General features: G+C 48.5%; 1 pseudogene; it reads left to right on the top strand.

Annotated features, from left to right (window-relative positions):
- Positions 1-254: 254 nt before the first annotated feature.
- Positions 255-26,218, top strand: LOC109887959 (protein FAM53B-like; annotated as a pseudogene).
- The last annotated feature ends 55 nt before the right edge of the window (positions 26,219-26,273 follow it).

The following is a 26,273-nucleotide window of genomic DNA, read 5'->3' as shown; positions in this document are numbered from 1 at the left end:
TTACTGCAGTGCGGATGAGACCATCGTTTAGGTGAGGCGGCCGCTATGTGATCGGTAAAGTCTGATACAGTATCTCTCACTATCTTGACATACTTTTGATTATTGACCTTATCAAAACAGTCATAACCACATAATGTATATCTAAATACGCGACAGCCTTGATATCATGATTTTTAATGAGTAAACCCGACCACCCCTAGGACAAATAAATGGTTCGCTCCAAAGTGCATGTCGTCACAGCGTGTAAATTCAGCCACTGGCTCAATGTCTGGTAGTTGTGAGAGTTCAGTTCCCTGGGTGTGTGTCCATGCAGCACGGGAAGTTTGAACTCAATGCTTTTGTCTTGTTTTTGTTTGTTGCAGTAGCTATGTTTTTTGCAACCAAAAACATTTGGAAGATGATTCTGCATTTCGAACTGTAAGTTGGTGTGGGAGTCAGACTGACATTGGGACCCATCGAGATGGGCAGCTTGATTCTCGTGAGTTGTAACACTGTTTAGCTACTATAGTTATACATTTTAGCTAGGAGATTCTAGGTTAGCAAGCTAGGTAACTGTGCAGTTAACTACCAAGCCATCTAGCTGGCTGTGCAGCTAACTACCAAGCCATCTAGCTGACTGTGCTGCTAACTACCAAGCCATCTAGCTGACTGTGCTGCTAACTACCAAGCCATCTAGCTGACTGTGCTGCTAACTACCAAGCCATCTAGCTGACTGTGCTGCTAACTACCAAGCCATCTAGCTGACTGTGCTGCTAACTACCAAGCCATCTAGCTGACTGTGCGGCTAACTACCAAGCCATCTAGCTGACTGTGCTGCTAGCTACCAAGCCATCTAGCTGACTGTGCTGCTAGCTACCAAGCCATCTAGCTGACTGTGCTGCTAGCTACCAAGCCATCTAGCTGACTGTGCTGCTAGCTACCAAGCCATCTAGCTGGCTGTTGCTAGCTACCAAGCCATCTAGCTGACTGTGCTGCTAGCTACCAAGCCATCTAGCTGACTGTGCTGCTAACTACCAAGCCATCTAGCTGACTGTGCTGCTAACTACCAAGCCATCTAGCTGACTGTGCTGCTAACTACCAAGCCATCTAGCTGACTGTGCTGCTAACTACCAAGCCATCTAGCTGACTGTGCTGCTAACTACCAAGCCATCTAGCTGACTGTGCTGCTAACTACCAAGCCATCTAGCTGACTGTGCTGCTAACTACCAAGCCATCTAGCTGGCTGTTGCTAGCTACCAAGCCATCTAGCTGGCTGTTGCTAGCTACCAAGCCATCTAGCTGACTGTGCTGCTAGCTACCAAGCCATCTAGCTGACTGTGCTGCTAACTACCAAGCCATCTAGCTGACTGTGCTGCTAACTACCAAGCCATCTAGCTGACTGTGCTGCTAACTACCAAGCCATCTAGCTGACTGTGCTGCTAACTACCAAGCCATCTAGCTGACTGTGCTGCTAACTACCAAGCCATCTAGCTGACTGTGCTGCTAACTACCAAGCCATCTAGCTGACTGTGCTGCTAACTACCAAGCCATCTAGCTGACTGTGCTGCTAACTACCAAGCCATCTAGCTGACTGTGCTGCTAGCTACCAAGCCATCTAGCTGACTGTGCTGCTAGCTACCAAGCCATCTAGCTGACTGTGCTGCTAGCTACCAAGCCATCTAGCTGACTGTGCTGCTAGCTACCAAGCCATCTAGCTGACTGTGCTGCGAACTACCAAGCCATCTAGCTGACTGTGCTGCGAACTACCAAGCAATCTAGCTGACTGTGCTGCTAACTACCAAGCCATCTAGCTGACTGTGCTGCTAACTACCAAGCCATCTAGCTGACTGTGCTGCTAACTACCAAGCCATCTAGCTGACTGTGCTGCTAGCTACCAAGCCATCTAGCTGACTGTGCTGCTAACTACCAAGCCATCTAGCTGACTGTGCTGCTAACTACCAAGCCATCTAGCTGACTGTGCTGCTAGCTACCAAGCCATCTAGCTGACTGCTGCTAACTACCAAGCCATCTAGCTGACTGTGCTGCTAGCTACCAAGCCATCTAGCTGACTGTGCTGCTAGCTACCAAGCCATCTAGCTGACTGTGCTGCTAGCTACCAAGCCATCTAGCTGACTGTGCTGCTAGCTACCAAGCCATCTAGCTGACTGTGCTGCTAACTACCAAGCCATCTAGCTGACTGTGCTGCTAACTACCAAGCCATCTAGCTGACTGTGCTGCTAACTACCAAGCCATCTAGCTGACTGTGCTGCTAACTACCAAGCCATCTAGCTGACTGTGCTGCTAACTACCAAGCCATCTAGCTGACTGTGCTGCTAACTACCAAGCCATCTAGCTGACTGTGCTGCTAACTACCAAGCCATCTAGCTGACTGTGCTGCTAACTACCAAGCCATCTAGCTGACTGTGCTGCTAACTACCAAGCCATCTAGCTGACTGTGCTGCTAGCTACCAAGCCATCTAGCTGACTGTGCTGCTAGCTACCAAGCCATCTAGCTGACTGTGCTGCTAACTACCAAGCCATCTAGCTGACTGTGCTGCTAACTACCAAGCCATCTAGCTGACTGTGCTGCTAACTACCAAGCCATCTAGCTGACTGTGCTGCTAACTACCAAGCCATCTAGCTGACTGTGCTGCTAACTACCAAGCCATCTAGCTGACTGCATAAAAAGCTAGCTACCAAGCCATCTAGCTGACTGTGCTGCTAACTACCAAGCCATCTAGCTGACTGTGCTGCTAACTACCAAGCCATCTAGCTGACTGTGCTGCTAACTACCAAGCCATCTAGCTGACTGTGCTGCTAACTACCAAGCCATCTAGCTGACTGTGCTGCTAACTACCAAGCCATCTAGCTGACTGTGCTGCTAACTACCAAGCCATCTAGCTGACTGTGCTGCTAACTACCAAGCCATCTAGCTGACTGCATAAAAAGCTAGCTAGTAGTAAACATGCGTACCCCGATGTAGGCTTATGTCAAAGCAATAATTGTTTGCATGATTTAACAAGTTATTTCATTCAGTCATCAAGCTTGCTATGTAACTATGTCTGATAGGAAGGAAACTGTGATTATGTAAGAGAAAGTTAGCTACAACGTCTTCTTTGCTCTCCTCTGTCTAGCCGGTTGTGCAGCCTAGTTAGTAAGCATAGAAAAACAACCGGCATACTAGTGATGTTCATGAGGTGGTTGTTTGATTAAAATTGTCTCATTGTAACATTTTAATTAGCAATTGATGTTATGAAATGTAGCAACATTTTTCCCACAACTATCAAAGAAATGGAGGTTGAATGCTCTTTATTGTACTGCGAATAACACTTTTCTGTACAAAAAAAAACCATGTCTAACTAATGTGTTTACTGCCTCTGCCTTCGAGGAACTTGGCTTGGACTCGGTAGTAGCTAGTTTTTATGGGTTGCTCATGACAACTAGGGCATCTACTACTACCAACGAGCCTCTACTATAGCAGTCTGCTAGCTAGTGGTGTTATGTTGGAAAGTCCTGCTCTGTGAGATGCCTTTCTGTTTTCAAAACCATGTCATTGGGTTGACGCGAGTTTATCCGGGACAGATTTGTCAGGGTCTGAACTCGGGCTTCTGTACTGCTGAATCAACCCAGAATGAACTGTAGGAAATACGAGAGGAGTTGTTTTTTTTAAACTTTTGAATGGTTGTTGTAATTAATCGGTCGCATTGTTAGGATCATTTTCATCCCGTGAGTTTGACAAGCAGATCCCGTGTGACAGGAACATAATATCTTTGGGCCATAAAGTATCAAGTAGCATTTTATAGATGTTAACATTTCAACTTATTTTACCATAAGAGAATGTTCATCATGGATCATGTTCCTCTCAGGTCGGTCGGGTTGACATGCTATCCAATATAACGTGGAGCCGTAATGTGGTCAACGACAGGATGTCGGCTTGCTATTCAACTTTCTCTATAACAATGACGTGTAAGGACCATGATATTTAGCTTGTTTCTCAATACTGTACGTTTTTTTTTTGCTCATTAACATCGAAGTTGTCAGATGAGAGATCCAATGAGGTAGCCTGTGATTGCTATGCCAACTAGATTTTAGAAGCAGGTCTCTTCATATTGTGTTAATACAGTATATAGCAGTTTGTGGCCTTTTTTCCCCCTCAAGGTTAAAATGTGTGCGTGCTCTGTAGCCTCATTGTAACATTCGGTGGGCTTCTGCAACACCAACCTGCCTGCCAAACTCCTTTCCTTTATCAGAGGGACTTTGGAAACAACCAGACCTAGATCATTTATGTGTGTTGCTTGGGCTGTAATTTAGCTAGTTAAGCCTTGTCATATTCATTGAGGAAGTGGAGCCAGAGAGAGGGAGAGGGGGGGGGGGGTTCGTTCATGGTAAACAGCCAGGCGTTTTGAGTCGTACATTAACATGTGGTCTTACACCTCTTGATCTTTATCACAGCTGGATGGTAGAATATGTTGTCAGTTGTGGTTTAGTTGTTACAGTCACAAGGCTCCGTTTTTAGCTGAGACAGCAGGAACTGAACATTGAGATGACTCTAGCGGGTTATTGTCCATGTACTGCTATTTAAATAGGTCAGTGACAATGCAGTTACTTGTAATTTATTTTTTAAGGTTGTTTGGGAGTGTCTCTAGATTGCTCACAGTACCTCATCTTCCCATGGATCAGATATTTGGCCTAATGCCGACAAATCACTTTTCTAAAATGTTAGGCTTAAGGCCTGTGTCCTAAATGGTGCCCTGTTCCCTTTTATAGTGCACTACTTTTGGGCCCATAGGGCTGAAAGTAGTGGACGATATAGGGGAATAGGATGCAGCCTTCCCATGTTATCAATATGATGTTCAATAGGCCTGCCCTACCTGCAGTGTAGGTTGGCCCTGTTACTTTAATAATGGGCATGAATAGGCCTGCCCTACCTGCAGTGTAGGTTGGCCCTGTTTAATGGTCATGAATAGGCCTGCCCTACCTGCAGTGTAGGTTGTCCCTGTTACTTTAATAATGGGCATGAATAGGCCTGCCCTACCTGCAGTGTAGGTTGGCCCTGTTTAATGGTCATGAATAGGCCTGCCCTACCTGCAGTGTAGGTTGGCCCTGTTTAATGGTCATGAATAGGCCTGCCCTACCTGCAGTGTAGGTTGGCCCTGTTACTTTAACGGGCATGAATATTCATGTAGACATTGACAGGGCAGGTGGAAAGACATGTTGTTTTAAAGACCTCCACCATTCTCTTGTTTCTGAACCATGGAGGCCTGTATAGATGTCAACCCACCCGGTGCTGTTGCTTCCTAACCCACCTGGTGCTGTTGTTTCTTAACCCACGGTGCCGTTGCTTCCTGACCCACCCGGTGCTGGTGCTGTTCTTTCTTAACCCACGGTGCCGTTGTTTCCTAACCCGGTGCCGTTGTTTCCTGACCCACCCGGTGCCGTTGCTTCCTGACCCACCCGGTGCTGGTGCTGCTTCCTAACCCAACCCGGTGCCGTTGTTTCCTGACCCACCCGGTGCTGTTGCTTCCTAACCCAACCCGGTGCTGGTGCTGTTTCCTGACCCACCCGGTGCTGGTGCTGTTTCCTAACCCACGTACAGTGCTGCTGGTGCTGTTGTTTCCTGACCCACCCGGTGCTGGTGCTGTTTCCTAACCCACGTACAGTGCTGCTGTTGCAGGCTGTAGGCCTTCTTTATGTGAAGTAAACCCACTAAAAAGCAGGCCTCTCTGCCTTGGCTGCCATGCATAGGCTTGCTGGGTGGGTCTTTGTGTTTATGGTAAGTGGCTGGGGCAGCTGCATGCTTATGAAACCATTACTGTGTTCCACTAGTCTCTGACACAGCTCAGGGTCTCCTCAACCCTAAACCATTACTGTGTCCCACTAGTCTCTGACACTGCTCAGGGTCTCTTCAACCCTAAACCATTACTGTGTCCCACTAGTCTCTGACACGGCTCAGGGTCTCCTAAACCCTAAACCATTACTGTGTTCCACTAGTCTCTGACACGGCTCAAATTGTTTTTGACGCACAAAACAATTTAGGCAACAGGGGAACTTGCTCTAGAAGGGGGGGTTGAATATCTCTGCTGTAACCAAGAAGCTTGACATCTAGCTGCTTAGCTAGCAAGTTAGAAAACCAGATGCATAGCTGGAGCCCTCTTAGAGTCCTTATAGTTTTCTAAGCAGTAGTGTAGCTCGCAGCACCGCAAGGTGAGGGTGCACCCAACCTAGATGTTTCGGTATGGTAGAATGGCATTCAAATGGGGGAGTTGGTGTCGTGTCCCCAAGTCAACTTCGGGGAAACCCAAGATGATGCCTAGTCGTCTCCTCTCTGTAATGTGGTTTGGTAAGTCTATAGCCTTTAGTCTATAGCTTATAGCATTTAGCCTTTAGCCTATAGCCTGCCAAACAATAGTACTAATTGATGTACTGTTATCTCCAGAGCACTGTAACCACCACAAATCCTGCTTTGACAAATTTTACTACAACACATTCACCAACCCCAGGCCTAACTGTCAAGGTTCTGTATCCTACAACACGTTCACCAACCCAGGCCTTACTGTCAAGGTTCTGTATCCTACAACACGTTCACCAACCCAGGCCTTACTGTCAAGGTTCTGTATCCTACAACACGTTCACCAACCCAGGCCTTACTGTCAAGGTTCTGTATCCTACAACACGTTCACCAACCCAGGCCTAACTTGTCAAGTCTCAAGGTTCTGTATCGTACGGGTATTTTCATTTCACAACGGTGATGATTTGCTGATGCAGCAACAAGAGGTCTGAACTGGTCTGAACCGGTTTTCTTTCCTCAGTCTTTTCATTGTTCCTGTCCTGTACTACATACCATGTCAACATAGACCAGCAGCCAATAGGAAGACGTCTAGGGCCTATGAACCAATGGGCATGAGATGGACGTGTGGATCCTTCTTCAAGCTGAATGCAGTCGCTGAAAGAAATGTACCAGCAGCCAATAGGAACAGAGTTAGCTAGTAGAGACTTTTCAGGAAACATGACTGGTTCTTCTCAAGCACTAGCCTCCTAATCTGGTCCCAGATCTGTTTTTCCTCTTCTCACACTTATGACAATGACCATAGAGGATGGCAGAAACTGATCTGGGACCAGGCTACTTGATCACCAGCTAGCAGTAGCATAAATGGGTGATTTTTGGGCTAGACTTCATCACCTGGGATGGAATTGTTGGGCCTTCCTCAGGTAGGCGCACTGCCTAGCTAGCAGACACTAGGATTAGGCTAGAGTACAGACTAGGGCTACAATCCTGAGACGGTTTGACCCAGTCCCCGGGGCCCTGGCGGGACACGGCCGGAGGGGCCGGGGGGGCCTGGCGGGACAGTTACCTGGCGTCAGATGAACTAGTGGGTAGCGTTTTGTTTTTTTGTCTCTGTGTGCAGTATGAAGGAAGTAAGGGGTGGTTTTGAGAGCCAATGCTAACTAGACAGATTCTCACATTTATCCCTTTTTTAAAAGTTGTACATTAGATCTGATGCTTACAGCTTCTGGTCACCAGTTTGCTTCCTACTAATGACCAGTAGAGTTTTATTTTACCTTTGCTTAACCAAGTAGGCCAGTTGAGAACAAGTTCTCATTTACAACTGTGACCTGGTCAAGATGAAGCATAGCAGTTTGACACATACAACAACACAGAGTTACACATGGAGTAAACAAAATATACAGTAGAAAAGATCAAGTCTATATACAGCGAATGACCCGGCTCTCCTCTTATCAGCCCAGGGTGACCCGGCTCAGAGTATTCTACACTGTTGTGTATATCCATCCTCCTGTCCTCATTTGGCACTGGTTTCCTCTAGACCCAGTTGTGTCTCTCTGGTGTTTTCAGTGCGACGGCCTTTGCCGTTTCAGCAACTTCATACACCTCAGAAAGGCCACTGTTTGTTTGAAAGGCTGACTGTGACCACAGAGGAAGAAGTCTTGGTCACCGTTTTCCATCGCTCATCAAGCCCAGTGCTGCAGAGAGACCACTTCTAACGCCCCCGTCTACCGCTGTCGAGAGGCTCGCTGGTTCAAACTGGCACGTTGACAGACCTGTTTATTAATGTGCCCTGTCCTTTATAAAAACTAAATAACCAGTCTGTCTGCTGGCAGACCACTCCAGTGTTTAACTGCTAAATTGTAATTACTTCGCCACTACAGCCTATTTATTGCCTTACCTCCCTAATCTTACCTCATTTGCATTCACTCCGTTGCGTCGCTTGTCTATTGTGTTATTGACGTTTGTTTGTTTACTGGCCACCCCACAGCCTGGTTCCTCTCTAGGTTTCTTCCTAGGTTCTGGCCTTTTCTAGGGAGTTTTTCCTAGCCACCGTGCTTCTACACCTGCATTGTTTGGTGTTTTAGGCTGGGTTTCTGTACAGCACAGCTGATGTACGAAGGGCTATATAAATACATTTGATTTGTTCTAGGAACTCCTCAGACAGTATTAGCAGCATGTCTCCTGGCGCTGACAGACAGTATTAGCAGCATGTCTGCTGGCGCTGACAGACAGTATTAGCAGCATGTCTGCTGGTTCTGACAGACAGTATTAGCAGCATGTCTGCTGGCGCTGACAGACAGTATTAGCAGCATGTCTGCTGGCGCTGACAGACAGTATTAGCAGCATGTCTGCTGGCGCTGACAGACAGTATTAGCAGCATGTCTCCTGGCGCTGACAGTAGTTTGCTTTAAAGTTGCATCCCTGAGAAACCAGAGGCCCTGCTAAACTGTCACCAGGGTGCGGATGGTTACCCCCCCCCCGGTCACCTGCTCTGTCGTCGGCCCGACGCCCGTTACCTGCTGTGTAATGTTTATGTGACTAATTCACCCAGTCTACTTAGTGAGGGCCCCATGTTACCAGCTGGTGTCCAGTCTACTTAGTGAGGGCCCCATGTTACCAGCTGGTGTCCAGTCTACTTAGTGAGGGCCCCATGTTACCAGTCCACTGCATCACTCGGGAGACCGATTTGGCAAACTAGTAGAATGTTATCAACCAGGAAATGGTGACGTCCCGTCTCAAATTGCTGTGACTTGATGTGATCACTGTTAGGCCTAGTGATGGAGATCACACGGTCACCATGGTTCAGTCAGCCCCCTGCAGTCTTGTGATGAGTTTATATTCTGACTTCTCTCCTCTCTTGTCAGCTCGTATTGTGTCCCCTCTCTGTTCATTATGATCAAGACAACGTGCCTTTTGTTCCACAGACAACAGGTCTCTCCCTGCTCTCTACTCCCGCTCTCTATCCTCTCTCCCAGCGCTCTCCTCTCTGCAGTAGTTCTGTCATTCATCTGACCCTCTTCACCCAACCCCTCTGTGCAGTCCTCATCTCATCTCCTACTATCTTCAGACCCCTCTGTGCAGTCCTCATCTCAGGCCCCTCTGTGCAGTCCTCCTCCTCTCTGACCCCCTCTGTGCAGTCCTCCTCCTCTCTGACCCCCTCTGTGCAGTCCTCCTCCTCTCTGACCCCCTCTGTGCAGTCCTCCTCCTCTCTGACCTCCTCTGTGCAGTCCTCCTCCTCTCTGACCCCCTCTGTGCAGTCCTCCTCCTCTCTGACCCCCTCTGTGCAGTCCTCCTCCTCTCTGACCCCCTCTGTGCAGTCCTCCTCCTCTCTGACCCCCTCTGTGCAGTCCTCCTCCTCTCTGACCCCCTCTGTGCAGTCCTCCTCCTCTCTGACCCCCTCTGTGCAGTCCTCCTCCTCTCTGACCCCCTCTGTGCAGTCCTCCTCCTCTCTGACCCCCTCTGTGCAGTCCTCATCTCATCTTCTACTGTGGTTCTGGAATGAATGGATCTTGTCCAACCACTGCCGTTCTCCTTTTTTGGTATCTACAAGTGTGTCGTTTGAGACCTCAAATTCTGATGAGACTGACTGTGTCTGTCTGAGCTGAGCTGCCAGAGTTTTTAAATCAGCACTGGAGAGATGTAGTAGTCTGGTCCCAGATCTGTTTGTTACGGTGTCACCAACTCCCATGATCACTGTCATTTCCATTGCAAACAGATCCTAGATCAGGCTTATCAGAGAGCCCCTTGAGAGGAAGCCCCTTGAGAGGAAGCCCCTTGAGGAAGCCCCTTGAGAGGAAGCCCCTTGAGAGGAAGCCCCTTGAGAGGAAGCCCCTTGAGAGGAAGCCCCTTGAGAGGAAGCCCCTTGAGAGGAAGCCCCTTGAGAGGAAGCCCCTTGAGAGGAAGCCCCTTGAGAGGAAGCCCCTTGAGAGGAAGCCCCTTGAGAGGAAGCCCCTTGAGAGGAAGCCCCTTGAGAGGAAGCCCCTTGAGAGGAAGCCCCTTGAGAGGAAGCCCCTTGAGAGGAAGCCCCTTCAGGGATTCTTACTGACCGCCCCACAGTTCAGCTGGGTCATGAGGTCAGGGTTGAGGGTTGTTGAGAAACAAGGTCCTGAACTGCAGAAACGGACAGGATTCTAATCCCTTTGTCTCCTGCGACAGAGGGACAGAAAGTAGACATTCCAGGAGGTGCTGAGGATCGTCAAGATGGCCTCCATCGCCAACCCCGTTCACAGCCAAAATGCCCTGGAATAGAGTGTGGCAGCGGAGATGTGGGGCGGCGTTGCCTTGGTGATCATTTACACAACATTACTGGAAAAGAAGCCGGGTGTCGACGATGTAAAGTCCAAAGTCAAAGACCGATTTGGAGCTGGTGAGAAGTTCTCTACACACACACCTTTTTATATGACTTTGTTATTTGCATATCCTTTGTTGTTGTATGTTTATACTGTGTTTAGTCAGTATGATGTCAACTATCCTGTCAGTTGGTAGGAAACACCAAGCCCAGTGTTTAGTCAGTATGGTGTCAACCATCCTGTCAGTTGGTAGGAAACACCAAGCCCAGTGTTTAGTCAGTATGGTGTCAACTATCCTGTCAGTTGGTAGGAAACACCAAGCCCAGTGTTTAGTCAGTATGGTGTCAACCATCCTGTCAGTTGGTAGGCAACACCAAGCCCAGTGTTTAGTCAGTATGATGTCAACCATCCTGTCAGTTGGTAGGAAACACCAAGCCCAGTGTTTAGTCAGTATGATGTCAACTATCCTGTCAGTTGGTAGGAAACACCAAGCCCAGTGTCAACCATCCTGTCAGTTGGTAGGAAACACCAAGCCCAGTGTTTAGTCAGTATGATGTCAACCATCCTGTCAGTCGGTAGGAAACACCAAGCCCAGTGTCAACCATCCTGTCAGTTGGTAGGAAACACCAAGCCCAGTGTTTAGTCAGTATGATGTCAACTATCCTGTCAGTTGGTAGGAAACACCAAGCCCAGTGTTTAGTCAGTATGATGTCAACTATCCTGTCAGTTGGTAGGAAACACCAAGCCCAGTGTTTAGTCAGTATGATGTCAACCATCCTGTCAGTCGGTAGGAAACACCAAGCCCAGTGTTTAGTCAGTATGATGTCAACTATCCTGTCAGTCGGTAGGAAACACCAAGCCCAGTGTTTAGTCAGTATGATGTCAACTATCCTGTCAGTCGGTAGGAAACACCAAGCCCAGTGTCAACCATCCTGTCAGTTGGTAGGAAACACCAAGCCCAGTGTTTAGTCAGTATGATGTCAACTATCCTGTCAGTTGGTAGGAAACACCAAGCCCAGTGTCAACCATCCTGTCAGTTGGTAGGAAACACCAAGCCCAGTGTTTAGTCAGTATGATGTCAACTATCCTGTCAGTTGGTAGGAAACACCAAGCCCAGTGTTTAGTCAGTATGATGTCAACCATCCTGTCAGTTGGTAGGAAACACCAAGCCCAGTGTTTAGTCAGTATGATGTCAACCATCCTGTCAGTTGGTAGGAAACACCAAGCCCAGTGTTTAGTCAGTATGATGTCAACCATCCTGTCAGTTGGTAGGAAACACCAAGCCCAGTGTTTAGTCAGTATGATGTCAACTATCCTGTCAGTTGGTAGGAAACACCAAGCCCAGTGTTTAGTCAGTATGATGTCAACTATCCTGTCAGTCGGTAGGAAACACCAAGCCCAGTGTTTAGTCAGTATGTCAACTATCCTGTCAGTCGGTAGGAAACACCAAGCCCAGTGTTTAGTCAGTATGATGTCAACTATCCTGTCAGTCGGTAGGAAACACCAAGCCCAGTGTTTAGTCAGTATGATGTCAACCATCCTGTCAGTCGGTAGGAAACACCAAGCCCAGTGTTTAGTCAGTATGATGTCAACTATCCTGTCAGTTGGTAGGAAACACCAAGCCCAGTGTTTAGTCAGTATGATGTCAACCATCCTGTCAGTTGGTAGGAAACACCAAGCCCAGTGTTTAGTCAGTATGATGTCAACCATCCTGTCAGTTGGTAGGAAACACCAAGCCCAGTGTTTAGTCAGTATGATGTCAACCATCCTGTCAGTTGGTAGGAAACACCAAGCCCAGTGTTTAGTCAGTATGATGTCAACTATCCTGTCAGTTGGTAGGAAACACCAAGCCCAGTGTTTAGTCAGTATGATGTCAACCATCCTGTCAGTCGGTAGGAAACACCAAGCCCAGTGTTTAGTCAGTATGATGTCAACTATCCTGTCAGTTGGTAGGAAACACCAAGCCCAGTGTCAACCATCCTGTCAGTTGGTAGGAAACACCAAGCCCAGTGTCAACCATCCTGTCAGTTGGTAGGAAACACCAAGCCCAGTGTTTAGTCAGTATGATGTCAACTATCCTGTCAGTCGGTAGGAAACACCAAGCCCAGTGTTTAGTCAGTATGATGTCAACTATCCTGTCAGTTGGTAGGAAACACCAAGCCCAGTGTCAACCATCCTGTCAGTTGGTAGGAAACACCAAGCCCAGTGTCAACCATCCTGTCAGTTGGTAGGAAACACCAAGCCCAGTGTCAACCATCCTGTCAGTTGGTAGGAAACACCAAGCCCAGTGTCAACCATCCTGTCAGTTGGTAGGAAACACCAAGCCCAGTGTTTAGTCAGTATGATGTCAACCATCCTGTCAGTCGGTAGGAAACACCAAGCCCAGTGTTTAGTCAGTATGATGTCAACCATCCTGTCAGTCGGTAGGAAACACCAAGCCCAGTGTAGAATAACGTCTTGACGCCGTCTAATCTCACTGCCACGTTCTTCACCATCCCAAAGATGGAACCGTTTACAGCCTTACAGTATAATAAATGATAGATTTGTCCTGTTCAGTATACAGACCACCAACCTATTCCACTATACAGACCACCAACCTATTCCACTATACAGACCACCAACCTATTCCACTATACAGACCATCAACCTATTCCACTATACAGACCACCAACCTATTCCACTATACAGACCACCAACCTATTCCACTATACAGACCACCAACCTATTCCACTATACAGACCACCAACCTATTCCACTATACAGACCACCAACCTATTCCACTATACAGACCACCAACCTATTCCACTATACAGACCACCAACCTATTCCACTATACAGACCACCAACCTATTCCACTATACAGACCACCAACCTATTCCACTATACAGACCATCAACCTATTCCACTATACAGACCATCAACCTATTCCACTATACAGACCATCAACCTATTCCACTATACAGACCACCAACCTATTCCACTATACAGACCATTAACCTATTCCACTATACAGACCACCAACCTATTCCACTATACAGACCATCAACCTATTCCACTATACAGACCATCAACCTATTCCACTATACAGACCATCAACCTATTCCACTATACAGACCACCAACCTATTCCACTATACAGACCATCAACCTATTCCACTATACAGACCACCAACCTATTCCACTATACAGACCATCAACCTATTCCACTATACAGACCACCAAACGATTCCACTATACAGACCATCAACCTATTCCACTATACAGACCATCAACCTATTCCACTATACAGACCACCAACCTATTCCACTATACAGACCACCAACCTATTCCACTATACAGACCACCAAACGATTCCACTATACAGACCATCAACCTATTCCACTATACAGACCATCAACCTATTCCACTATACAGACCACCAACCTATTCCACTATACAGACCACCAACCTATTCCACTATACAGACCATCAACCTATTCCACTATACAGACCATCAACCTATTCCACTATACAGACCACCAACCTATTCCACTATACAGACCACCAACCTATTCCACTATACAGACCACCAACCTATTCCACTATACAGACCATCAACCTATTCCACTATACAGACCATCAACCTATTCCACTATACAGACCACCAACCTATTCCACTATACAGACCACCAACCTATTCCACTATACAGACCACCAACCTATTCCACTATACAGACCACCAACCTATTCCACTATACAGACCAACCTATTCCACTATACAGACCACCAACCTATTCCACTATACAGACCATCAACCTATTCCACTATACAGACCATCAACCTATTCCACTATACAGACCATCAACCTATTCCACTATACAGACCATCAACCTATTCCACTATACAGACCATCAACCTATTCCACTATACAGACCAACCTATTCCACTATACAGACCACCAACCTATTCCACTATACAGACCACCAACCTATTCCACTATACAGACCACCAACCTATTCCACTATACAGACCATCAACCTATTCCACTATACAGACCATCAACCTATTCCACTATACAGACCATCAACCTATTCCACTATAAAGGGAATTCATTACTCTTCTGAAAAATAAAGGGCCGTTATCTAGAAAGTCCACTACTTTTGACCCGGGCCCATAGGGTTCTGGTCAACAGTAGTGGACTATATCACTCAACCTTTAGAAACAACAAGGCTGGGCAACTCTGACTCGTGTTTTCTCACCGGAGAAGAGAAATGTTCAGAGTGAAAATTCTCCCTGTAATGTGGACATGAGTTTGCCCTCTGTCCACGTGAAACGTCATCGTCATGCCCAGTCTCAGGAGACTGATCCTCAGTTTAAAGTGGAGACTAGACTGACTAGGACTGTCTTTTTAAAGGGCACCCTATTTCTAATACAGTCACATGACTTTGGTCCAGAGCCCTATGGGCCAATATGTAGTGGATAAGACGCCATTTTAGATGTGCCCAGGGGGAATCCATTCCACAGCTGCAGTCTCCAACGTCCTCTTTCATGCCACATTTACATAGACCTACAAAAACACCACACACACACACACACACTGGTAGACACTATTGTTTCTGTGGTTTGCAGTAGACCCATCTTTGCATTACATTTCTAGGGGGTAGGTGATGCTAGCTTACACTTCCTGTTTCATTGTGTAGAGTGCTGTGTAAGGAACAGACAGCATGTTAAGCTCCAGAGGTGAGGTGACTTGGTGACAGAACGTTAAGCTACAGAGGTGAGGTGACTTGGTGACAGAACGTTAAGCTCCATTGTTGAGGGGAGGTGACTTGGTGACAGAACGTTAAGCTCCAGTATTGAGGAGAGGTGACTTGGTGACAGAACGTTAAGCTCCAGTGTTGAGGGAGGTGACTTGGTCACAGAACGTTAAGCCCCAGTGGTGAGGGGAGGTGACTTGGTGACAGAACGTTAAGCTCCAGTGGTGAGATGACTTGGTGACAGAACGTTAAGCTCCAGTGGTGAGGTGACTTGGTGACAGAACGTTAAGCTCCAGAGGGGAGGTGACTTGGTGACAGAACGTTAAGCTCCAGTGTTGAGGGAGGTGACTTGGTGACAGAACGTTAAGCTCCAGTATTGAGGAGAGGTGACTTGGTGACAGAACGTTAAGCTCCAGTGTTGAGGGAGGTGACTTGGTGACAGAACGTTAAGCTCCAGTATTGAGGTGAGGTGACTTGGTGAAAGAACGTTAAGCTCCAGTGGTGAGGTGACTTGGTGACAGAACGTTAAGCTCCAGTATTGAGGTGAGGTGACATGGTGAAAGAACGTTAAGCTCCAGTGGTGAGATGACTTGGTGACAGAACGTTAAGCTCCAGTGGTGAGGTGACTTTGTGACAGAACTTTAAGCCCCAGTGTTGAGGGGAGGTGACTTGGTGACAGAACGTTAAGCTCCAGTATTGAGGAGAGGTGACTTGGTGACAGAACGTTAAGCTCCAGTGTTGAGGGAGGTGACTTGGTCACAGAACGTTAAGCCCCAGTGGTGAGGGGAGGTGACTTGGTGACAGAACGTTAAGCTCCAGTGGTGAGATGACTTGGTGACAGAACGTTAAGCTCCAGTGGTGAGGTGACTTGGTGACAGAACGTTAAGCTCCAGAGGGGAGGTGACTTGGTGACAGAACGTTAAGCTCCAGTGTTGAGGGGAGGTGACTTGGTGACAGAACGTTAAGCTCCAGTGTTGAGGTGACTTGGTGACAGAACGTTAAGCCCCAGTGTTGAGGTGACTTGGTGGAGGGGCTTTCCAACCCAAAGGCAGGTGTTTCCTGATGTTTTGTCTTGTGTTTCCACAGATCAAGGCAGAGACCATGAGCCTTCAGGGGACAGCACTCTTCTCTTGTGGAGTCATGGGTGAGTGTGGATATAATGGCTGTAGGAGTGGCTGGCTTACTGAGAATGAGATGTTTCTGATTTACCCGAGACCAAATAACAACTCTGAATTTAGCCTAATAATGGATTTAGTTTGAATTAAGAGTAGCTGCTGCCTTGGCAGGAACTAACGGGGATCCATAATAAACCCCAGGAAGAGTAGCTGCTGCCTTGGCAGGAACTAATAGGGATCCATAATAAACCCCAGGAAGAGTAGTTGTTGCCTTGCAGCTAATGGGGATCCATAATAAACCCCAGGAACTAATGGGGATCCATAATAAACCCCAGGAACTAATGGGGATCCATAATAAACCCCAGGAAGAGTAGCTGCTGCCTTGGCAGGAACTAATAGGGATCCATAATAAACCCCAGGAAGAGTAGTTGTTGCCTTGCAGCTAATGGGGATCCATAATAAACCCCAGGAACTAATGGGGATCCATAATAAACCCCAGGAACTAATGGGGATCCATAATAAACCCCAGGAACTAATGGGGATCCATAATAAACCCCAGGAACTAATGGGGATCCATAATAAACCCCAGGAACTAATGGGGATCCATAGTAAACCCCAGGAACTAATGGGGATCCATAATAAACCCCAGGAAGAGTAGCTGCTGCCTTGGCAGGAACTAATAGGGATCCATAATAAACCCCAGGAAGAGTAGTTGTTGCCTTGCAGCTAATGGGGATCCATAGTAAACCCCAGGAACTAATGGGGATCCATAATAAACCCCAGGAACTAATGGGGATCCATAATAAACCCCAGGAACTAATGGGGATCCATAATAAACCCCAGGAACTAATGGGGATCCATAATAAACCCCAGGAACTAATGGGGATCCATAGTAAACGCATATAACAGCCACGTAAAACAGTCTTGTTTGGCAACCAATCTTTCCAATTTAGCTGTTAGGTTTCGCTATGCCGACTGGGTGTTCAAATCAAATCAAATCAAATCAAATTTATTTATATAGCCCTTCGTACATCAGCTGATATCTCAAAGTGCTGTACAGAAACCCAGCCTAAAACCCCAAACAGCAAGCAATGCAGGTGGAGAAGCACATGTTCATCCCACTGGTTTCACAACGCCCATTTTCAGATACAGTCCACGTATGCATGTCCTCATTCATTGCTAGAGCGGTTTGGCTGCGTTGTTAGTTCCCTGCTCGCGCTGCACAGATGTTGACACGCATGTATAAATGCAAAACGCCATGTAGAACTGTTGAAACTGTTCATCACAGTTCACAGAACAATGTCCCCACAGGCTACAACACTATTTTGAAACGCAAAACCATACCGTTAGCTTCTACCAGGCTAACTTCTACCAGGCTAACTTCTACCAGGCTAACTTTCCTTACTAGCTTATTTTTTTGTAATAAAAAAATAAAAAAATTGAACCAGTTAAGTCAGTTAAGAAAAATTCTTATTTATAATGATGGCCAAACCCGGACGACACTGGGCCGATTGTACGCCACCCTATGGGTGACTATTACCATGTTGTGTTGTAGGCTATATGTCCCCCCCCCCCCCCCGACTATTACCATGTTGTGTTGTAGGCTATATGTCCCCCCCCCCCCCCGACTATTACCATGTTGTGTTGTAGGCTATATGTCCCCCCCCCGACTATTACCATGTTGTGTTGTAGGCTATATGTCCCCCCCCCGACTATTACCATGTTGTGTTGTAGGCTATATGTCCCCCCCCCGACTATTACCATGTTGTGTTGTAGGCTATATGTCCCCCTCCTGACTATTACCGTGTTGTAGGCTATATGTCCCCCCCCCGACTATTACCATGTTGTGTTGTAGGCTATATGTCCCCCCCCGACTATTACCATGTTGTGTTGTAGGCTATATGTCCCCCCCCCCGACTATTACCATGTTGTGTTGTAGGCTATATGTCCCCCCCCGACTATTACCGTGTTGTAGGCTATATGTCCCCCCCCCCGACTATTACCATGTTGTGTTGTAGGCTATATGTCCCCCCCCCGACTATTACCATGTTGTGTTGTAGGCTATATGTCCCCCCCCCCGACTATTACCATGTTGTGTTGTAGGCTATATGTCCCCCCCCCCCCCCGACTATTACCATGTTGTGTTGTAGGCTATATGTCCCCCCCCCCCCCCCCCCGACTATTACCATGTTGTGTTGTAGGCTATATGTCCCCCCCCCCGACTATTACCATGTTGTGTTGTAGGCTATATGTCCCCCCCCCCCCCCCCGACTATTACCATGTTGTGTTGTAGGCTATATGTCCCCCCCCCCCCCCCCGACTATTACCATGTTGTGTTGTAGGCTATATGTCCCCCCCCCCGACTATTACCATGTTGTGGTTGTAGGCTATATGTCCCCCCCCCCCGACTATTACCATGTTGTGTTGTAGGCTACATGTCCCCCCTTGACTATTACCATGTTGTGTTGTAGGCTATATGTCCCCCCCCCCCCCCTGACTATTACCATGTTGTGTTGTAGGCTATATGTCCCCCCCCCCCCCTGACTATTACCATGTTGTGTTGTAGGCTATATGTCCCCCCCCCCCTGACTATTACCATGTTGTAGGCTATATGTCCCCCCCTGACTATTACCATGTTGTGTTGTAGGCTATATGTCCCCCCCCCCCCCTGACTATTACCATGTTGTGTTGTAGGCTATATGTCCCCCCCCTGACTATTACCGTGTTGTAGGCTATATGTCCCCCCCCCCCCCCCCCCTGACTATTACCATGTTGTGTCATAGGCTATATGTCCCCCCCCCTTCTGACTATTACCATGTTGTGTTGTAGGCTATATGTCCCCCCCTCCCCCTGACTATTACCATGTTGTGTTGTAGGCTATATGTCGTCGTCCCCTGACTATTACCATGTTGTGTTGTAGGCTATATGTCCCCCCCTGACTATTACCGTGTTGTAGGCTATATCCCCCCCCCCCCCCCCTGACTATTACCATGTTGTGTTGTAGGCTATATGTCGTCCCCCCCTGACTATTACCATGTTGTGTTGTAGGCTATATGTCGTCCCCCCCTGACTATTACCATGTTGTGTTGTAGGCTATATGTCCCCCCCTGACTATTACCATGTTGTGTTGTAGGCTATATGTCGTCGTCCCCTGACTATTACCATGTTGTGTTGTAGGCTATATGTCGTCGTCCCCTGACTATTACCATGTTGTGTTGTAGGCTATATGTCCCCCCCTGACTATTACCATGTTGTGTTGTAGGCTATATGTCCCCCCCCCCTGACTATTACCATGTGTTTCAGAGACCGGCAGCAGGTGGGGTGACGTGGGTCTGGGCCGGGGGTGTTGTGGAGCCCTGCATCACCAGAGACCCTCAGTGGAGTCCTGTTGCCTGGAGAACCTGTGGGATGTCCTGCCCTCTGAGGTTCTACCCCGCCACTACTACCCGAGCCCAGTCAGAGACGCAGGACTGGGTCCCACCAGCACCACCTCCATCCCGGGCGCCATCACCAGCCTGCTACAGGACCTGAGCCTGGGTGAGACGTCAGCCGCCGTAGCCTCCTCACCCTCCACCGCTCCACCCTCCAAACGCCAGTGCTGTTCCGTCTCCTGCTCAGAGGACCTGGGAGGCCGGTCGTCGGCCTGGAGGCCCCATGGGTCCGGGGTGTGGACGGCTGTGGCGAAGAGGCGATCCCACAGCGGAGGAAGTGTCCAGAGAGGATTTGCAACAGGAGGAGGGACACGCTCTCAGCAGCTAGGGTTCCCTGCCATGCAGCGTAGCTTCAGCTTCAGCCTGCCAGCTCGCTCCAACACCCTCTCCCTGGATCTCACTGGCTTCACCCCCTGCCCTTCCTACTTCAGCGGTTTAGCCCCTCCCTCTTACTCCTCCCGGTCCTCAGAGCCCCCTAGGCCCTTCCTCTACCTCTCTCATGAACAGATCTGCCTCCCAGAGATCCAGGGAGTGCCGGCGTCGCCCCTGAGCTCCCCAGACTCCACCCCAGAGATGAAGCGCCGTGCTGGGCAGGGGGAGCTGGCCCGGAGTCTCTCTCAGCCCTGCGTCCTCAGCGACAAGAAGATGGGTATGAAGCGGAGGAGACCAGCCGACTCACACAAACAGAGGCCTTCTCTGGACCTGACCAAGATGACACAGGTTAGAAGGGGATGAATATAATGGGTTTACCTGTGTTGTAATTCAGGAGGATGTGGTCTGCTAGCTATCTCAAATATTTCCTGCACTGTTGGGTAAAGCAAACAATTTAAAAGGTCAAGTTGTGTGTTTCTTCAACCGGTATTATTGAACAAGTCCAATAGTGTCCCGTCTAGCCAGCGAAATATTGCATCTCCATGGAAACCAACTGTAGAGTATCTGCCAATGCTGTTCATGGGGACTGAGTATGTCTGTTCAGTATCCTGCATGCAGTGTAGTTCTCTCTACCCCAGGTCCAGTCACGGTTTGCTTTAGTTTCTTTTCCTGTGTGACCAAATAAATATTCACAACAAAAACATAAAGTTTTTTTTTTATCCACAGAAACTTCGGAATTTCCAAAGCCTCAGTTCTCAGATCACTGGGGACAACAGCTATCAATCAACCCAGGGCCCGCCCCCTCTGAGGACCACTGACCAATGTGAGACTGACTTTACCTCTGCAGGCGATCAGGGATTGGATGAGCCAACCGCCAGATCCAAAGATGGCGGAGTTGTCACAAGTGTCTCTAGGGAGGAGGATCTAGCCATCTCCATCGAGGAGCTGGATTGGCTGAGCTCCCCGGTCTGCGATGACGTGACGGAAGGGGCAGCCACTGGCACCAGGAAGGATGTGTATCAGCTGGGAGGAGATCTGGACATCGATCAGATCGAGAGGAACTGAACCCGGGTCGTTTTCATTAGGCACCAAACGGTGCACCAAAACAGACTGAAACGAGGAGAGAACCTGGATATGTCCAATGAGAAATGCTTCAAAATGTTAATGCATTTTTTTTCCTCATGTTCCCGAATGAACATGACCCTGAACTGTACTTACCACCCTCAGGGGAATGGGACTGAATGAACATGACCCTAAACTATACTTACCACCCTCAGGGGAATGGGACTGAATGACCCTGAACTGTACTTACCACCCTCAGGAGAATGGGACTGAATGACCCTGAACTGTACTTACCACCCTCAGGGGAATGGGACTGAATGACCCTGAACTGTACTTACCACCCTCAGGGGAATGGGACTGAATGACCCTGAACTGTACTTACCACCCTCAGGGGAATGGGACTGAATGAACATGAATTATGCTTACCACCCTCAGGAGAAAGGGACTGAATGAACATGACCCTGCACTATTCTTACCACCCTCAGGGGAATGGGATTGTGAAAGGAAAGAAGAGTTGGGTGGTACAGTAGGTAAACCCTGCTGACAGGCTTAAAGGACAAAGACCAGTAGAGTACAGTAGTCCATGAGAAGAGACCAGACTCCTGCTCTGACTAAACCCTGTAGACTACAGTAGTCCATGAGAAGAGACCAGACTCCTGCTCTGACTAAACCCTGTAGACTACAGTAGTCCATGTGATGAGACCAGGCTCCTGCTCTGACTAAACCCTGTAGACTACAGTAGTCCATGAGAAGAGACCAGACTCCTGCTCTGACTAAACCCTGTAGACTACAGTAGTCCATGTGAAGAGACCAGACTCCTGCTCTGACTAAACCCTGTAGACTACAGTAGTCCATGTGATGAGACCAGGCTCCTGCTCTGACTAAACCCTGTAGACTACAGTAGTCCCTGTGAAGGGATCAGGTCATGTCTCTGGGAGTGAAAGGTGAAGGAGGGTCTCTGTCTGGACGATCGTCTGTCTGGACGATCGTCTGTCTGGACGATCAGCATTTCTCTCTTAGCCTGAATGCCTTATCTATAACGATGTACTGGGTATGAACAGAATAAACAGCTGGTTTGTACTGGGTATGAACAGAATAAACAGCTGGTTTGTACTGGGTATGAACAGAACACACAGCTGGTTTGTACTGGGTATGAACAGAACACACAGCTGGTTTGTATTGGGTATGAACAGAACACACAGCTGGTTTGTATAACGATGTACTGGGTACGAACAGAATAAACAGCTGGTTTGTATAACGATGTACTGGGTATGAACAGAACACACAGCTGGTTTGTACTGGGTATGAACAGAATAAACAGCTGGTTTGTATAACGATGTACTGGGTATGAACAGAACACACAGCTGGTTTGTATAACGATGTACTGGGTATGAACAGAACACACAGCTGGTTTGTACTGGGTATGAACAGAACACACAGCTAGTTTTGTATTAATTCTCTGCACTTGGACTAGTGGATGTCGTCCCAATCGATCACCTAAACCTGACGCACATGGGGATCTGAGATGATTTGACCCGTGTCAATCAATAAATTATTTATAATTATTAGGTCAATCAATATGGTCGTAGTTCCCCCCCCCCCCCCCCCCCCCCTTTCCCTCTGATAGGCTAGAGGGAAGTTTCACCCTATTGCTTATACCAATCAAATCCACCCGTAGGGCGCTAGGGGTCCGTCTGGGATTGGGGTCCGTCTGGGATTGGGCTCTGTTTCTCATACCGCTTCCTCCCACAGTACATTAACAGGGACGTGAGGACGGCGATGGAGAGGACTTTGAGAGACACCGTCCGTCTGTACATTCCTTCCTCTATCTTTTTAATGGGGAACCCCAGACCTGGGTTCAAATACTATTTGAAATCTTACAGCCCTTCGTATATCAGCTGATATCTCAAAGTGCTGTACAGAAACCCAGCCTAAAACCCCAAACAGCAAGCAATGCAGGTGTAGAAGCACAGTGGCTAGGAAAAACTCCCTAGAAAGGCCAGAACTCTAGGAAGAAACCTAGAGAGGAACCAGGCTATGTGGGGTGGCCAGTCCTCTACTGACTGTGCCGGGTGGAGATTATAAACCTAGAGAGGAACCAGGCTATGTGGGGTGGCCAGTCCTCTTCTGGCTGTGCCGGGTGGAGATTATAACAGAACATGGCCAAGATGTTCAAATGTTCATAAATGACCAGCATGGTCGAATAATAATAATAATAATAATAATAATAATTTACAGTAGTTGTTGAGGGTGCAACAAGTCAGCACCTCAGGAGTAAATGTCAGTTGGCTTTTCATAGCCGATCATTAAGAGTATCTCTACCGCTCCTGCTGTCTCTAGAGAGTTGAAAACAGCAGGTCTGGGACAGGTCAGGGTTCCATAGCCGCAGGCAGCATAGTTGAAACTGGAGCAGCAGCACGGCCAGGTGGAGTGGGGACAACAAGGATTCATCATGCCAGGTAGTCCTGGGGCATGGTCCTAGGGCTCAGGTCCTCCGAGAGAAAGAAAGAGAAAGAATTGGTGGGAGCATACTTAAATTCACACAGGACACCGGATAGGACAGGAGAAGTACTCCAGATATAACAAACTGACCCAAGCCCCCCGACACAAACTACTGCAGCATAAATACTGGAGGCTGAGACAGGAGGGGTCAGGAGACACTGTGGCCCCATCCGACGGTAAACACTTTTATCGTTTGCATTAGGTCTGGAGTGTCTGGAGTGCTTTAGGCCTGGAGTGCTTTAGGCCTGGAGTGCTTTAGGCCTGGAGTGTCTGGAGTGCTTTAGGCCTGGAGTGCTTTAGGCCTGGAGTGTCTGGAGTGCTTTAGGCCTGGAGTGTCTGGAGTGCTTTAGGCCTGGAGTGTCTGGAGTGCTTTAGGCCTGGAGTGTCTGGAGTGCTTTAGGCCTGGAGTGTCTGGAGTGCTTTAGGCCTGGAGTGTCTGGAGTGCTTTAGGCCTGGAGTGTCTGGAGTGCTTTAGGCCTGGATTGCTTTAGGCCTGGAGTGCTTTAGGCCTGGATTGCTTTAGGCCTGGATTGCTTTAGGCCTGGAGTGCTTTAGGCCTGCCTGGAGTGCTTTAGGCCTGCCTGGAGTGCTTTAGGCCTGCCTGGAGTGCTTTAGGCCTGCCTGGAGTGCTTTAGGCCTGCCTGGAGTGCTTTAGGCCTGCCTGGAGTGCTTTAGGCCTGCCTGGAGTGCTTTAGGCCTGCCTGGAGTGCTTTAGGCCTGCCTGGAGTGCTTTAGGCCTGCCTGGAGTGCTTTAGGCCTGCCTGGAGTGCTTAGCTGGAGTGCTTTAGGCCTGGAGTGTCTGGAGTGCTTTAGGCCTGCCTGGAGTGCTTTAGGTCTGCCTGGAGTGCTTTAGGCCTGGAGTGTCTGGAGTGCTTTAGGCCTGGAGTGTCTGGAGTGCTTTAGGCCTGGAGTGCTTTAGGCCTGGAGTGCTTTAGGCCTGGAGTGCATTAGGCCTGCCTGGAGTGCTTTAGGCCTGCCTGGAGTGCTTTAGGCCTGCCTGGAGTGCTTTAGGCCTGCCTGGAGTGCTTTAGGTCTGGAGTGCTTTAGGTCTGGAGTGCTTTAGGTCTGCCTGGAGTGCTTTAGGTCTGCCTGGAGTGTCTGGAGTGCTTTAGGTCTGGAGTGCTTTAGGTCTGTCTGGAGTGCTTTAGGTCTGTCTGGAGTGCTTTAGGTCTGCCTGGAGTGCTTTAGGTCTGGAGTGCTTTAGGTCTGCCTGGAGTGCTTTAGGTCTGCCTGGAGTGCTTTAGGTCTGCCTGGAGTGCTTTAGGTCTGCCTGGAGTGCTTTAGGTCTGCCTGGAGTGCTTTAGGTCTGCCTGGAGTGCTTTAGGTCTGTCTGGAGTGCTTTAGGTCTGTCTGGAGTGCTTTAGGTCTGTCTGGAGTGCTTTAGGTCTGTCTGGAGTGCCAGATGGCCTGGAGTGCCAGATGGCCTGGAGTGCCAGATGGCCTGGAGTGCCAGATGGCCTGGAGTGCTTTAGGTCTGCCTGGAGTGCCAGATGGCCTGGAGTGCCAGATGGCCTGGAGTGCCAGATGGCCTGGAGTGCCAGATGGCCTGGAGTGCTTTAGGTCTGGAGTGCCAGATGACCTGGAGTGCCAGATGGCCTGGAGTGCCAGATGACCTGGAGTGCTTTAGGTCTGGAGTGCCAGATGACCTGGAGTGCTTTAGGTCTGGAGTGCCAGATGACCTGGAGTGCCAGATGGCCTGGAGTGCCAGATGGCCTGGAGTGCCAGATGGCCTGGAGTGCCAGATGGCCTGGAGTGCCAGATGGCCTGGAGTGCTTTAGGTCTGCCTGGAGTGCCAGATGGCCTGGAGTGCCAGATGGCCTGGAGTGCCAGATGGCCTGGAGTGCCAGATGGCCTGGAGTGCCAGATGGCCTGGAGTGCCAGATGACCTGGAGTGCTTTAGGTCTGGAGTGCCAGATGACCTGGAGTGCTTTAGGTCTGGAGTGCCAGATGGCCTGGAGTGCCAGATGGCCTGGAGTGCCAGATGGCCTGGAGTGCCAGATGGCCTGGAGTGCCAGATGGCCTGGAGTGCCAGATGGCCTGGAGTGCCAGATGGCCTGGAGTGCCAGATTATTATTCTGGTTAAACAGACCAGATAATGTATTGAAATGATTTCAAACAGTATTTGAACCCAGGTCACACACACACACACACACACACACACACACACACACACACAGCCTATACACACACAGCCTATACAGAGTATATCAATGAACATTTCACACAATAACATTGAAATGAAATCTCGTCTCCTCATTCGTCTGAGACTTAGTGATGATGCTAATGGCGTTTTTTTAGTATTCTTTATTTTTAACAAGTTGTTACTACAACACTAAGGTCAAAACATTAACTTATTTCTATTGGAATAAACATGGTTGTTTTACATGTTCATCTACCGTCTTCAGATATATATGAATATAAACTCTGCAACAACAAACAGAAACGTCCTCTCGCTGTCAACTGTGTTTATTTTCAGGAAACTTAACGTGTAAATGTTTGTAT

The sequence above is a fragment of the Oncorhynchus kisutch genome, unplaced genomic scaffold (genome assembly GCF_002021735.2).
Source record: "Oncorhynchus kisutch isolate 150728-3 unplaced genomic scaffold, Okis_V2 scaffold3820, whole genome shotgun sequence".
In the NCBI taxonomy this organism is placed as follows: domain Eukaryota; kingdom Metazoa; phylum Chordata; class Actinopteri; order Salmoniformes; family Salmonidae; genus Oncorhynchus; species Oncorhynchus kisutch.
The sequence above is the reverse complement of the archived record's forward strand: the minus strand, read 5'-3'. Positions and strand labels throughout refer to the sequence as shown.